At 46.8% G+C, this 6000-nt stretch overlaps 1 long non-coding RNA gene across 1 annotated transcript in view; it reads right to left on the reverse strand.

Annotated features, from left to right (window-relative positions):
• LOC127563218 (uncharacterized) overlaps positions 1-5632 on the reverse strand; it is a 28260-nt gene extending 22628 nt beyond the window's left edge. Inside the window, exon 1 of the long non-coding RNA XR_007953924.1 lies at positions 5544-5632. This is a non-coding gene — a long non-coding RNA (uncharacterized LOC127563218). The remainder of the gene's footprint in view (positions 1-5543) is intronic.
• Positions 5633-6000: the final 368 nt, after the last annotated feature.

The following is a 6000-nucleotide window of genomic DNA, read 5'->3' on the forward strand; positions in this document are numbered from 1 at the left end:
ATCAGTCAACGCTTAAAGAAATTGATTCAGGCTATTTACTGGAAGCTATAATACTGGAGCTGAAGCTGAAATACTTTGGCCACATAATGGGAAGATGGAACTCGATGGAAAAGGCCCTGATGTTGGGAAAGATTGAAAACAAGAGGAGAAGGGGAGGACATGGGAATAAGATGGATTGGTGGTATCATAGAAACCATGAACCTGAACTCGGATGGTTTCTGGGCCTGGGGTGCTATGATCCTGGGGTCATGAAGAAAGGGAGGTAGCTGAGTGACTCAACACCCTTTGGAGAAAGGTACTCGTAGCTACAATAAGTTTGAAAACTTGGACATCTGAATCTAAGTTCAGCTCCTTGATGGCCAGGCTTCCCCCACTCCTTTTTCTTTATAAATCAGAAAATTGTTATGGGCCAGAACTCTGTGTTTGGAACCAGGATTCTTCCAAGGTGCTAACTCAGGGGAATTGAGACAATGGCTGTCTAATTCAGCATGGCGATTAATAAGTATGATTGAAATAACCTTACAACAAATAATGCTTCCCTAGTGATATAATGCTTGGCTTATACTCAGTATGATGAATGTAATAGAGCATATAAGGTGGGACAAACTCAGCCAGGGTGGGACCCAGAGACAGATTCCTCCCATCGGCCACCCTTGTGGTGCTGGAGGCTGAAGCACAAGCCCTCGGGCTCAGAGGATTCAGTCCATATTCTTCAGCTTCATGGTGGCCGGCCCGGCCTCCTGCTCCCCCCACTGACACCAAGGCCCCTCTGAAGGGCCTCAAAAAAGCTACCCTGGCCCAGGAAAGCAGGCAATAAAGAATTTGGACTTTAGCACCTGGCTATTGTCCTGGGGATTACTGAACTCAAAGGAAGGCTGCTCCAAGACCTCCAGAAAACCAACAAGATCGTTACAGAAAATGTCCACATTATATACATGGAAGCATCTATTAGCACCTTTGGTGTACAGAGCTGGAACGGACATCTAGGGACATGGTCCCTGCTCCCATGAAACTGACATGGAAGCATCTATAGCACCTTTGGTGTACAGAGCTGGAACGGACATCTAGGACATGGTTCCTGCTCCATGAAACTGACATGGAAGCATCTATTAGCTCCTTTGGTGTACAGAGCTGGAACGGACATCTAGGGACATGGTTCCTGCTCCCATGAAACTGACATGGAAGCATCTATTAGCTCCTTTGGTGTACAGAGCTGGAACGGACATCTAGGGACATGGTCCCTGCTCCCATGAAACTGACATGGAAGCATCTATTAGCACCTTTGGTGTACAGAGCTGGAACGGACATCTAGGGACATGGTTCCTGCTCCCATGAAACTGACATGGAAGCATCTATTAGCTCCTTTGGTGTACAGAGCTGGAACGGACATCTAGGGACATGGTTCCTGCTCCCATGAAACTGACATGGAAGCATCTATTAGCACCTTTGGTGTACAGAGCTGGAACGGACATCTAGGGACATGGTCCTGCTCCCATGAAACTGACATGGAAGCATCTATTAGCACCTTTGGTGTACAGAGCTGGGACGGACCTCTAGAGACATGGTTCCTGCTCCCACGAAACTGACATGGAAGCATCTATAGCACCTTTGGTGTACAGAGCTGGACGGACATCTAGGGACATGGTTCCTGCTCCCATGAAACTGACATGGAAGCATCTATTAGCACCTTTGGTGTACAGAGCTGGACCGGATATCTAGGGACATGGTCCCTGCTCCCATGAAACTGACATGGAAGCATCTATTAGCACCTTTGGTGTACAGAGCTGGAACGGACATCTAGAGACATGGTTCCTGCTCCCACGAAACTGACATGGAAGCATCTATTAGCACCTTTGGTGTACAGAGCTGGAACGGACATCTAGGGACATGGTCCCTGCTCCCACGAAACTGACATGGAAGCATCTATTAGCACCTTTGGTGTACAGAGCTGGAACGGACATCTAGGGACATGGTCCCTGCTCCCATGAAACTGACATGGAAGCATCTATTAACACCTTTGGTGTACAGAGCTGGAACGGACATCTAGGGACATGGTCCCTGCTCCCATGAAACTGACATGGAAGCATCTATTAGCACCTTTGGTGTACAGAGCTGGAACGGACATCTAGCGACATGGTTCCTGCTCCCACGAAACTGACATGGAAGCATCTATTAGCACCTTTGGTGTACAGAGCTGGGACGGACCTCTAGAGACATGGTTCCTGCTCCCACGAAACTGACATGGAAGCATCTATTAGCACCTTTGGTGTACAGAGCTGGAACGGACATCTAGGGACATGGTTCCTGCTCCCATGAAACTGACATGGAAGCATCTATTAGCACCTTTGGTGTACAGAGCTGGACCGGATATCTAGGGACATGGTCCCTGCTCCCACGAAACTGACATGGAAGCATCTATTAGCACCTTTGGTGTACAGAGCTGGAACGGACATCTAGAGACATGGTTCCTGCTCCCACGAAACTGACATGGAAGCATCTATTAGCACCTTTGGTGTACAGAGCTGGAACGGACATCTAGGGACATGGTCCCTGCTCCACGAAACTGACATGGAAGCATCTATTAGCACTTTGGTGTACAGAGCTGGAACGGACATCTAGGGACATGGTCCCTGCTCCCATGAAACTGACATGGAAGCATCTATTAGCACCTTGGTGTACAGAGCTGGAACGGACATCTAGCGACATGGTTCCTGCTCCCACGAAACTGACATGGAAGCATCTATTAGCTCCTTTGGTGTACAGAGCTGGAACGGACATCTAGGGACATGGTTCCTGCTCCCATGAAACTGACATGGAAGCATCTATTAGCTCCTTTGGTGTACAGAGCTGGACGGACATCTAGGGACATGGTTCCTGCTCCCATGAAACTGACATGGAAGCATCTATTAGCACCTTTGGTGTACAGAGCTGGGACAGACATCTAGAGACATGGTTCCTGCTCCCACGAAACTGACATGGAAGCATCTATTAGCACCTTTGGTGTACAGAGCTGGAACGGACATCTAGGGACATGGTTCCTGCTCCCATGAAACTTAGTTTACTAAGGAAACAAGATACCAATTCCAATAACCTGAATACATAATATATTATAATTGCAAAACAATAGAGGGAACTATATGAAATATAGAGGTCATAAAACAGGTACAATTTGAGTTGGACTGAAAAGGATAGTTTGGCAATTCAACAGGACGACAAAAAGTTGGCATTCCAAGTATAGGGGAAGGGGTTCATTAATGTTATTGAATACATACAATCACATCTTGATTGGATCAGAGTATACTGGGGCCAATAAGCTGATACTTTGAGAGGGAATTAAAGAATTTTGGTTATTGGAAGAAAAGTAGATGATTCTGCACAGGAAACATTTTATAAGGAGGTCAAATTATATCTCTCGAGTTATGTGTGAAAACAAGAAACTAGTTCAGAATTTATAAGTGAAGCCGGGACCTTGTTTGGTGGTGGATGAGTTCTTCAGTCAGGTCCATTAGTGCAAATAATGAATGCCCTCATGTGGCCACACTGCCCATTTTCCATTGGACTGCACCTAATGACCCTATTTTACATAATTCTAACTTTGAATCTTGGAGGCACACAATGCACAGACCACCGTATCTCAGTCAGCAAGACTCAGCTTCATGAGTTCAAATCCAACCTCAGCCATTCAGTAGCTGTGTGTCATTTCACCTTATTTGCCTCAGTTTCCTCATATGGAAAATGAACTGAGAAGGGATGGCAAATTATTGCAGTAGTTTTGCCAAGAAAACAATAAATGGGGTCACAGAGAGGCAGACATGACTGAAAGGACCCAACCACACAAACTTTGCATAAGGTGAGTTTAATTACATGTGACCACTTCCAGGGCTTCATCATTTACACTAATTGGAAGCTAGCTGTAGTGTAAAGACTTCCAGTGAGAGAGACAGAGCCAAGACCCGAGAGGGAATCACTCTTGGGGTGGTGGGGAAAGAGGGGAAAAAGAAGGGGAAGGAAACACCATCTCTCTCCTTCTTTCCTCCTTGGTTATGCCATTGGAGGGACTGGAACAGTTGGAAAGGGGGGACGGTGATCCTCCAAAGGAAGCAGCTTCAGGGAGCATGTCTTTGTGGCAGAGAGAAATAATAGCCAGCGGCTGGCTAGGGGGCCGTGTTAACCACCCTGGCAGGTAGAGCCTCAGAGGCTGGCAGAGAGTTTCATCTGAGGGGAACTTCTTAAGGACTCTGAAAAGGGGGAAAAAGACTTCCAATAACCCTTTGCCTTTTTGCCACATGAGTTTTCTACACGGGCTTCTCATCCCTTTGGATTTTAATGGTTTGAATGTTAGAAAAAGGCCAAAACTGTCTCAGATCTCAGGAAGCTTCCAGTGGGAGAGACAACATGCACACGGCCATGTCCAGACATGTACTAGGTAAATAGGAGGTGATTTCAGAGGGAAAGCACTAACATTCAAATGAGAAAGCTTACTGCAGAAAGTGGGGTTTTAGCTTTTTTGTTGTTGTTGAGGGTCAAGTGCCTTGTCCAGGGTCACACAGCCAGTGAGTATCTGAGGCCAGATGTTCTCCTGCTTCCAGGACCTGTGCTCTATCCACTGCATCACCCAACTGCCCCACTTTTAGGCAAGTCTTGAAGAAGCCAGAAAATGGAAGTAAGGAGGAGGAACATTGACCAGAAACTCTCTCCTTCTAAATGACAGGGGATTTAGACCAACCCTTCTCTGGCTATGTGTGTTGGGTGGGGAGGAAGGTTGACTAAGAGACCCCTCTATAGCCTTGTAGCCAGCAGATGGCAGCCAGGAAGTTAGTCATTTCCAAAAGACCCAAGCAATGAATCACGCTGTCCTCAGAGTCCCAGGAGTTTCCAAAGAAGCTCTGCATACTCCCTGGAATGGCAAAATCAGCCTCGGCGATATGAGCATATACAAAACAAATGCCTTAGTTACTTGGGGAGGGAGGGGGTCCTAGCAACTGGGAGAATTAGGACTGTATAGAAAGTCACTGCCAAGCTGAGTTTTGATGGAAACAAGGAATTAGAAGAGTGAGGAGTAAAGAAGGGGGACATTTCAGGTGAGGGAACTCTTAGTACATAGGATGAGGGACCCGAGAGGAAGTATAAGAAACAGCCCCAAAGTCCCTTACAGCTGGACAGAGGCTGGAGAGGTAAGATGGGCTTTAAATGTCAAAAAGAGAAATTCATATATAAAGTAAAAAAAAAAAAAAAGATAAGCAGAGGAATGAATGAATGAAAAAACATTTATTACGTACTTAGTATGTGCCAAGCACAGCACTAAGATCTAGGAATACAAACAAGACTCAGTAGGTCCCAGCCCTTAGGGGTTTCATCTTCAAGTCAGATGGAAAAGTCCCATAGTCCTTTGGGGCAGCAGCAAAGCAGGTGGTCAGGCTTCTTCTTTAAAATCATTTTTATGAAAAAGTCTTCCATTTCTGAGCTTAAACCATTGGATCAGCACCAAGGACTTTGGTTTCAAGAACTTTCCTTTCTGAATTTCTGGTAGCTGTGGCTGCAACCTGGGCAGGAGAAGGAGCAGTGAGCAGTGTCCACCAGAGGTCCTTCCTAGGATGATGGCTGAGGTGGCTGGGCTGGAAGCATTCCTTATTCCCTAGGCTCTTGGGTCCAGGGTCCTGGGCCATTTTCATCAGGGCTGAAGGGGGATGTGACAACAGTGGGAGTAGTGGGCTGACTTGGCTGTCTCTCCCTCCAGGTTCCTGGATGTTTCAGCTGGGCTGGCCTGCCTGCTGCACGTGTGGCAGTTGGTGGCGTTCACTGGACCCTTCTCCATAGGAATTGCTTCCCCAAATAATGGCTGTGAAGTCTAGGATTGAACCAGAACTTGGGGTGTATCCCCAGGATTCTGATACCTATCTACCTGTCCATGGTATTTGGTCAGCAATTGTTGCTGATGAGAAAGGTGGGCCCCCTTGCCATGAAGGCTTTTCCCTCTCAGGGATTTGGGAAACACTCTCA

This window comes from Antechinus flavipes, chromosome 4 (genome assembly GCF_016432865.1).
Source record: "Antechinus flavipes isolate AdamAnt ecotype Samford, QLD, Australia chromosome 4, AdamAnt_v2, whole genome shotgun sequence".
Classification (NCBI taxonomy): Eukaryota; Metazoa; Chordata; class Mammalia; order Dasyuromorphia; family Dasyuridae; genus Antechinus; species Antechinus flavipes.